This window comes from Papaver somniferum, chromosome 6 (genome assembly GCF_003573695.1).
Source record: "Papaver somniferum cultivar HN1 chromosome 6, ASM357369v1, whole genome shotgun sequence".
In the NCBI taxonomy this organism is placed as follows: domain Eukaryota; kingdom Viridiplantae; phylum Streptophyta; class Magnoliopsida; order Ranunculales; family Papaveraceae; genus Papaver; species Papaver somniferum.
The window spans coordinates 175,458,904-175,469,463 of NC_039363.1; the positions used below are offsets into that span (position 1 = coordinate 175,458,904).

At 37.1% G+C, this 10,560-nt stretch overlaps 1 pseudogene; it reads right to left on the bottom strand.

Annotated features, from left to right (window-relative positions):
* Positions 1 to 3,169: 3,169 nt before the first annotated feature.
* Positions 3,170 to 10,054, bottom strand: LOC113291865 (annotated as a pseudogene).
* Between the last annotated feature and the right edge of the window lie 506 nt (positions 10,055 to 10,560).

Below are 10,560 nucleotides of genomic sequence, written 5' to 3' on the forward strand. Positions count from 1 at the left end.
AATATATCTTGAAAAAAAACGTGGACATTTTTTTAAATGCATTTAAATGCATGATCATTTTATTAAGAAACCCTTATATAAAATTATAAATACAAAGGAGAGACGAAGAATTATATAAAGAATTTGACTGATAACGGTAACTCAAGAAGTCGTTAACAGCTCTCAATGACTCACAAGGTAAGGAATGAGCCAATAAGGGTGAGACACATATACACTGTATGTTACAGACAAGACTCTGACAGTATAGTAAGAGAATCAGACATAATAAATGTCACTCCGACAGGAACATTATGGCAATTAGTTACAACATAAAATTTTTAGGGAGAGCATTTTTTTTTTTGGCATGCGCCCTCTACTCCAGTACCCTGTATTCATTACAACCACATCTGTCAACAGAGGATGCTTCAAAAATAAAAAAAATATACCAACTAGTAACTAACGAAAATGAATAAGAAAAATTAAGCAGGATGTCAAAAATAAGAATAGTTCAATGGCTGCTCAAGCACAAACACTAGAAGTAACACTTGCAGAAGGGCATCCATAAGTAAGAAAAGACAAGGAAAAGGAGATCACTGGGAAAGAAAAGTTCAGACTAGGTTTATGGGATCACCAATGGCTGCACGAGCTTTACAGGGCTGAATGCTTTCTTTAAGTTTAGCTTTTTAAGTAACTAGTCAAGAATTTAAGGCACGGGCGAGACCGGCCCGTAGCTAAATGCTGCCAAGTAAGCCTTGCAAATAAAGAACAAGGACCTGTTTCTTCTACAGGTTGGTCCGCATCAAATACCAGCAGATAGAAACGATCTTCTGTCTCAGTCACATACTGGCAGTGGTATTGACCGAGTTGCTGGACTAAACATTAACAGATAATCACATTCTATCTCAGACATTTACTGGCAGGGATATCGACCAAGTTACAGGACTAAAACACTTCCTCAGCAATAACAAATATATACAACTCACAAGGAAGCCAGATTGAGGTTCTAAACATTTCATGTAAACACAAAATACCTTTGAAATGAACCAGGAAAGTTCAAATTTGATAAGAAAATTGAGGTACTGTCACTGCGGTACGCCCTGTCTGTGTATCGACAGCCAAACCAGATTCCAAAGGGGAACCAAAAGACATTGTTTACCTGGTATATAAATGATTCCTAAATGCATCCAAGAGATATATTTCAATCTACCAGAAAAAGATACCCAATGAAATGATGCTATCACGAGGATGCTGTAACTGCTGCCAAAAAAAAAATACTACTACTTCTTCTTCTTGCCTTTATTCTTTCCAGCCTGCTTCTTTTGCAGTTCTTCCCTCTTGATTTTCTTGCTGTAAGGAGTATTCTTAATAATAATCGCAAAAAAAAAGGTCCATGAATAATGATTTCAATATTGGAGTCTTTGCAGTCAACTTCGTCAAGCAGTCACCAATTCTTGAGTACTGGATATCATGATCCTCATTGCTGAAACAAATTAGTCAAAGTGAATGAAGTTAACTATACACGGAAACAGCAAACTGTCCTACGAAAAGTATGATAGCAATAGCACATGCTTCTATAAATTGAACAGAGCTCGTAAAAATGCAAGCTAAATTGCAGAAATTGCATGTTATATTTACTTTACCAAAACCAGGAGATTTACTTAAAATAAGTAAATAACTAACCTGTCACTTAATGCAAAAGAGAGCTGTTTTAGTTCCCACATCCAGTCTTTATATTTAGAAAAGAGCTCTTTAGAAAATGGATACTCAGTATGTAGATAGCAAATGCAGATTTCCAACTGAAAAACAAACACAAACACACACAAAAATGTTACAAGTTTTGTTACTGGAAAAGGAAAATAAAGAGAAAGAATTAGAACCATGAAACAAACCTTCATCTGTGGGTTGCAATCATGATAGGGGATGTCCTCAAAAATCCGTTTCCAAAACATGTAGACACGAGCTGTGTTCGTAAACAACTGTGAGGATTTCACCAGATCGAATTTTTTGGTTATCTCCAATTCCGCCCTTTCCATATCATCATCAGACTCGGTTGGGCATTCACTATAACCCATATGGTCAAAATTGGAGAAACAGACATTTTCCTCCTCTGGATTTCCAATCTCCTCCATTTCATCGTCTATGTTAGAATCTGAGATTTCTGGGTATAGTATTCCGAATATGTCTTCTCTGGAGTGAATCGAATCCACATCTATCCCAAAGACACTGTGGCTCAAAAATTCTCTCTGAATATCTCCCGACTTCAAAAAGACCAAAGGATCCCCAACTGCATCGAGGATATCAGCAAGCAACTTATCATTAGGCATTGAGCCCCTTTTCTCGAGGATCATAGCAAACACAGGCGGCAGAACAGTTATTATATCGTATCTGGCAAGCAGACTGTACAGCAAATCAAAGTGACATCCACAATTCAAACAAATTAAAGCAACCAAGAGAACCAACTTGCAGACCAGATAAGGGTAGTAAGCCACTCTGTCAGAATCACGTTCCCAAAGCCATTCTAGCCTACTAGTAAGTATTTCTTTGATCTTGGATGCTATAAAATCGAAAAACCTCCTCGAGAAAACTTTTGAGTCGGCTACTGATAAGGAGCTGGCATTGCATCTTAGATTCCCCCAGGGAATTGTTTCATATACAGAAGACTTTACTGTCAAAAAGGAACCAGGCCAGGATGAAACAAAAAAAAGAAGACGTTCAAGAAAATAAACGAACCAGGAAGCTGACATGATATCATGGTCGTTTTTCCAGTCGTGGTTAAATGCTTCTTGTAATGATTTTTCAAAATTGCTAACCAAACAAACAGAGACCTCTCCTGATATCTTGCTCCTTTTCAACTGCTTAATGAAAGCATTATAGGCTGGAGACAAATCCGAACGTTGTATTATAACATGATAAAGTTCTTCGCTGAAATTACCAAACACAAAAATCTGCAAGACCACACTCCACATTTCTACATACAGTAACCTGCCTTTTTTGCTCATTATATCTATCATCACTTCGTTGATTAAATCCTTGGAAAGCTCAGTTATTCTTAGATCCATCACATGTTTGTTACACGCATGTTTCGGGTCCCTCATACAAAACTTCACGAAAAAACGCTGCTTGGAATGTCCAAAAAACTTGAGCAGTTCCCCAACCCCAAGAAGTTTTTTGTCCAGTATCTTGGACTTCATTATCGATTTTGCAACCTGGTAACTGTTAAGAGCGGTCGAAAAGGACCATAATTGTGCATGAAAAAATCATTACCAACTTTGACTATATCAGAAAATTTATAGAGGCTTTCCAGCTTCTCCAATACTTGCATACAGAGACTAAGCAATGTAGATAACCAATATCTACGAGCAGAAGGCGCAAATTGGTGATCATTCATGCCAAGTAAGTCTCTGGTTTTTCGAAGAAGTCGATCCTCAATTTCTTTTCTCCAACAGGCATCACTATTCAGCAAAAATGTATATAGAACTTTGATCATGTTCCTGCTTATGCACACCAAAGTAACCAAAACAAAACTTCTCATAGCTTTTGTAGTCTTGTTTATCTGGAGTTCCAAGAGAATTGAGATATTTCAATAAGTTAACTATCTTTTCCTTCCATAAATTCCAGAAGTAAGTCAATGTCTGAACGGAGACCCTGTTTTCGGATATTGATTTCTCTACATGATCCATTGTATTTACGAGCAAATCATTCCAAACATACTCAGAAGGTGCTATATCAAGATGGTAATCAATGATTTTCCTTAAAGAAATAATTTCACCCCGCAGACTCTTAAATCTTTGTGAAGCAACAAAACAGTCTTTCATCACTGACAATATACTATTGGTGTCTGATAATTAATATGCTTGTCTCTGTGCTAATGAATTCGTAAAATAGATCATCTTCGCTTTTTGCCATCAACTTAACTTTTGCCAAAAGTTTTTCTTTGTTCGGAAATTTTTTCAAGGGCCAACTTTTGTTTCCATTTGCCCAAACAGAATTGCCAAGAACATAAAACAGGATGACCTCTGCCGCGTCTACAATGTTCCCTGCCTTCTCTAACATATCTGCCTCAAGAAGACGATCCCCTTTTAATCTCCAACAGTAGCAGCTGCCATTAAATTTTCAGACCCAGCTTCGAGAAGGATGAACTCATCAAGATAATCATAAGACCTTAAAAATGTTCTTTTCGTGTCCAACGAGCTAAAGGCTTCGATAAACTTCATCATGTTTTTAGTATTATTCTGTTGATGATAGTGAAGGGCACATCTCTCAAGACTTTGCTTAGCCTTGCACTTTTTTTCCAACATTCTATGAACTGAAGACCGGTTTCAAAGAGACTACCATTCGAGCAAACTAGCAAGCACTTGGAAAAGCAGTTACACCTAGAATACACATCAGCTGCAGTAGACCAACATCCCGCAAGACTGAAACAGTCACCAGCATCTTCTAGCCTAGATTCTCCACAGTTTTCCAAATAAATCAGACCTACATAAAAAGAAGTTAAAAAAATATAAGCAAGCGGAACATAACATGACTGACTAAAAGGATGAATTCAGATCCATACACAATCAATCACCTGATCGTTGACAAGTAATCAAAACTCAGTGAGCATGTGAAAAAGGCTAGATTATATTTTAGTGCAATATAGTGATAGAACTTTTAAGAAAAAAAAGGTTGATCTTTCATGCGCTATAGTTAATTGGAGTACTATTATTTCATGAGCCATAGATTAATTTCTACAAATATTACAAAGGATAGCATATTAAAAGATTCCTAAAATCACTTCTATCCTACAAACTGCTAATAAGTCGAATCTCTTGAGGTTCAACCGAGACTGGTTTGATAACTCAGGGAATGCAACTTCTATTACATGATTTATAAATCAACTGATCCGACAACACAGGTGTTCAAACAACGCATTTTTTAAGAAATATGATCGCTAGATGAAGAAAATAAGAACCAAAAGTAAATTAATATACAACGGGAAAATAGTCCACACCTGCTCTTTTGTAATCCTTCAGCTCCATGAAACATTTGGCAGCAAAATCAGCCTTGCCAATGGATTCATAAATCTCAGCTGCCTCCACAAGAGCAACGCGAGCTAGTTCATTATTAGAACCAAGCATGTGAATACCAGCAGCTCTAAGACCAGAAGCTTTAGCGAGCTTCTCCAAGAATGAATCACCAGCTCTTTCAAAGCACATTGTTGCCATCTCAAAATTACCTTCCTCCAGTAACTGCACGGAAAATAAGCACATAATTTAGAATCTCCAGCGTACATTAGGCAAATAAGTTAGTAGTGTGGATGCAAAGAAGGTGTGGAAAACAAGGTCGTTCACTATGCAATAATCTATATGAAAAAATAGGATATACTCTTGGTTCCGATCCATAAATGAATCTATATCTGATTACTTTTCATCTAAATACCCAATAGATGTACATTTGATGGTGTAGTCCATGCAAGGTCGCTCATGTAACTGAATAAAACAATGACCTTAAACTATTGGTTAACGCATTCTTTATAGCAAAAATGTTAGGGAGGGTAAATTTTGAAAATCTAGCTAAATACAATTTCCTGCAAGGATATTTTGTAATAATGAACGTGTATAAGAGATTAAAGTTCAAGTTCAAACTTCAACCTTGATACCGCGTGAACTCCATTCCTCTTTGCTGCTAGTAACCTGCATTGCATGTACAAGTGATTCATCAAGTTCTCTAACTTGAACGAGACATAACTTCTTCCAGTAATCAAACATAGGCTTCGAAAAATCATCTATATTTTCACAGATCCACAGTCTCTGCCTAGTACGAGTGATCGCGACATATAATTGCTTCAGTTCAGAGCAGAGAATTTGGTGTTTCGCGTTGTTAAATTTTGGAAATTTCACATCGTTGGAGTTGAGAAGACTTTGTTCCTTCATATACCCATAAACAACTCTCCAAAGGTGATGTTCCGTAAAAGTTGTAAAGCAAAACATCCTATATAAACAACAAATGCAATGTCAGGCTGAATCATACACTGTAACATATACTCACAAAGCACAATAAATAATATTAAGAAAATATCTAATGGAGGATTACTAGGAAATACAACAATAATACCATAAGCCACTATCATTACCTGAAACTCTAAGCCCTTGCATTCGGCTATAGTCAGAACAAGAGCTTGTTTTCCAATATGTTCAGCAATTTCCTTCCTCACAGAACCATCACGCACCAAAATGACTTGTTCTGCACCAAAATGACTTGTTCTGCACCAAATCCACTCATACTCCTACCAGCATTTTCACCGCGTCTCCCGAAAATAGTTATTATTGCACTATCTTCATTCGCAGATTCAAGCCAAATTGGTGCTTCTCTATAAATAAGGCTTGTTTCGGGACTTAAGTTGTCAATGTGATGTGGGAAGTATATGTGCAGAAGTTCAATTACACTCTGTGACAAATTGAGAACACCTGCATGAGTACAGAAGTTCTGGTTCAAATGATAGATGTCTGAGATACGAGATGGATCCATATCTTTTGCATTTCCCATGACATCACTTCCTGAATCCAAAATAAACTCGTTGTAGAACAAAGATCTTGCATCTTGAAATCTGAAATCGACCCCACCAGCAATAGTTTGCGCAGTATCACCAGAAAAAACAAATCCTTCCACAAAATTCCTACAAATATATTTAAATAGACCAATCTGTCTCATGGTGAGATCCTGTACTTCATCAATATACACGAAATCCATTTCCTCACCCTCATAACACCCAGTTTTCAGTCGACGGTGAAGGTCAATCACAAAATCAGCCGAATCAAACTCGTCATGTAGTACTTTCTTCTTCTCGTATTCAAGGAAAATATCATAACTCATCTCCCTTCTTTCCCTGCTTAAGGATGACACCCGTCCGTCAGATAGTAATATGTAATCCTCCCGACTAAGTTTATCATCAGGTAGCCTTCCAGCAAAAAGCCCACCTTTTATGTGTGAAATAATCTCGATAAAAACCATAGATGAATCCAGCTTCTTGGTCAACTGGCAATTAAAATGAGGCCAGTAAGATGAGTTGAATCTTTCATAATTGACCTCTTTTGTTCTTATAAAAGCACGCAAAGCAAATGACCTTGAGGTTGCAATTTCAGATTGTGAAAGTTCCCTTATAACATTGAATCTATCAAAATACGAATTTCCCATGGTTCCATCAAGCATCATTAAGAATTTCTGAAATGTTATGACAAGTGGAAAACTTTCAGGTGGAATGTCCCTAAGAGAATCTGGTATATCTTGATATTGAACTGCATCATCGATATCAGGCAACTGAACGGAATTGTGTTCTGTTGAGGCCCTGCTACTGCTGCTGAAGCTGTATTATAAGTACAAGAAAATCAATTAGAATACATGAAGTACTCAAAAGTAATAGAGAAATTACAAAGCTGAATCTAGAAAAGTTAACTGATACCTTTTCAAGTTAGAAATTTGGTTTTTAACAGCAGATCATAGTTTTGGACTGACTGTTACGAATAATTGCCTTAAGACAGTACAATTTGTCTCATTCCCAGACAACCCTGCAAATATTCCCAGTTGGAGCACCCGAAGAAATATCTCCCATGGCTTCCACAAATCCTTTAGAAGAAAAGTAGTGTTGCTGCTCCTTTTGAAACAATTCATTGTCAAAACTGTGGTTTTCCCTGTCCAGACCTGCCAAGAATGAAAGTACTTCTAGGGAATTGAATGATGTCTAATTCTTCATCTGTTACTTCAAAAGGAAGATCGAGCTCTTTTCCATCACTTCCCGAGAGTAAATGATTCACTAAACCAGCTGATAAGGAGTAGAACTTCATGAGCAATAGACTATCTCTCACTTTTGAGTTTTCAATGTAACATCTTCCATCTGATACCCCGTCACTTGAACTATCCACTGACTCAGCATTGTTAGTTTTCTTGTATCTAACGATCTCATCATCAACTCTCCAAGTAATTGGAACTACCAAATCCCTGCAAAAATAAATAATGAAAGTATGTGCATATATTACTAGAATAATGAGATATTGTTAACGTTGGCTCACTAAATCAACATTGAGACTAAGAATTGATCAATATTCACCATCTAAAATTGAATGCAGAAATCAAGAGACGTTACAAAAGTAACAATTGTTTTATGAGATTAAAGATCGTATACATACCCCCATTAACATATTCCAGCTTACAGCGGTTGAGGTAATCGTTCGCAGAGACCCAAAAAGACCGGGAGTCACATTGTCGTATGGCAACAAAAAGTGTTAAAATGTGATTGATACTTGGAATGCTTGTATTTGTATTGTAATTAGTTAATAACATGATATCTCCACGTAATTAGTCGATATTGTGCTTACAACTACGATTATTATTCAACCTTCAAACTAAGAATTATTCTTTTAAATAATACTTTATTATATTATCGATAATATTATAACTTTTTAATATAATAAATTTTCGTAGTCCCAAGCCTATTATTTTATAGAAGTTATATTGTAGTTTTATTTGGAATTTGTTTTCTATTAGGATTTCTATTTCTAGGAAGGTTTAATAGTCATCGAAACCTATAAATAAGATTCATAACCTTTTCGTTTTAGCATCGTGTGAATTCTTAGAGGTCTCTAGTCATATGCACAATAAGAACAACACTATCAAAACGTAAAATTCCAGATTTTGTTATTGGTTTTGGCTTTGATTCATAGTCGGAAAAGTACCAGACAATAGAATGTTCAAAATTTAGGGGTCCGGAAGTGCCCGCAATGTAGAGTGAGACTGAATTGATCAGAGCTCGTAAAAATGCAATCTAAATTGCAGAACAGTATTGCATATTATATTTACTTTACCAAAAGCAGGAGATTAACTTAAAATGACTAACCTGTCACTTAATGCAAAAGAGAGTTGCTTTATTTTCCACATCCAACATTCATATTTACAATGGATACTGTAGGACCTCCACAGAACGCCGCATCCACATAGCATCGATATTGTCCCCACTTGACCATATTGAGGTTAGGTGTGGGGTTTTATCTAAAAGGCCTCGGTTATTATGTAGGGAGATTGGCTAGCTTATATATCACCATATGGAACTTGTCTTCCTCCATGTGGGGCTATCCGTAGCTATCCTATGTGTGACTCACATACGTGTATTTAAGCCACAAAACTCCAACAATCTCCACCTTGGCGAGAATACACACCACCTCGCCACCTCCATATGCTACCAATCGGACAATGATTACTGCCATCGGATGCTCCACATGCGACCTTCCGACTGACATTCCATAATCACTCTTCAGCCTGACTCCCGGCAGCTCCACCTTGCTCTGATACCAATTTTTTATAACAAATGGCTCTTCCAAGTACAATCTATCAAGAATTGAAATAGAAATGAAATCAAGTAAATCAAGCACACACAACACAAGGATTTATAGTGGTTCGATCAAGATGATCTACATCCACTTTAGAAGACGACGATAACGATTTCACTATGTATCAAACATGGTTACAAGGTATTTCCACTCAATCCCCTCTCAAGAACCCTAGCCCCCTTTTGGTGTCTCACAGACACTTCACATGAGTTTCTCTCTCTATTAAGAAGATAAGGGAATTAAAACAAAACAATCCTTATCTTTATATCTAACCTAAAAGTTCTTGATGCCTTTTTAGTTATGTGGAAACAAAGTTTCTCACCTGGGCTCTAAAGGAATAATACAACAAATCTCCACCTTGACTTGAATACCATTCTCCACTCATCATCATCGTCTTCGCTCATCCCACCCAAGGGGTCTCAACACCTGTTGACACCAACCAAGTCCAAACAATGCTTGAACTTGATACTTAGAACTGGCTTCTTCAACATGTCTGCAGGTTTATCCCTTGTAGGAATCTTTAGCATCGCTATCTTCCCTTCCTCAACTGCATCCTTGATAAAATGATACCTGACATCGATGTGCTTCGTTCTCTCATGATACATATGATTCTTGGTCAATTGAATGGCACTTTGATTGTCACAAAACAAAACTGCACTCTCTTGCTTGAATCCCAGATCACCAACCAAACCCATCAACCATATACCTTCCTTCATTACTTATGCGGCTACCATGTACTCTGTCTCAGTTGTAGACAATGCAACTGTGTTTTTCAAAACCGACCTCAAACTGATAGTACTACCACACAATGTAAAAGTATAACTTGTCAACGACCTTCTTCTATCAAGATCACCTGCATAATCAGAATCAACATAACCCACAACATTTGTGGAATCACCATAGTGTTTATCAAGCACTAAGCCAACATCTGTACTACCCCTTAGATACCTCAAAATCCACTTTACAGCTTGCCAATCAGCCTTCCCGGGATTTCCCATGTATCTACTTGCTACACCCACAGCTTGTGTGATATTTGGCCTTGTAAAACCATATCATACATTATGCTACCAACTGCACTTGCATATGGAACTCGAGACATGTATTATGCCTCATCTGCAGTTTGAGGTGATTGCATTCTAGAAAGTTTAAAATGAGCTGCCAAAGGAGTACTTATTGGTTTTGCATATTTCATACCAAATCGCTCCAATACCTTCTCGATGTA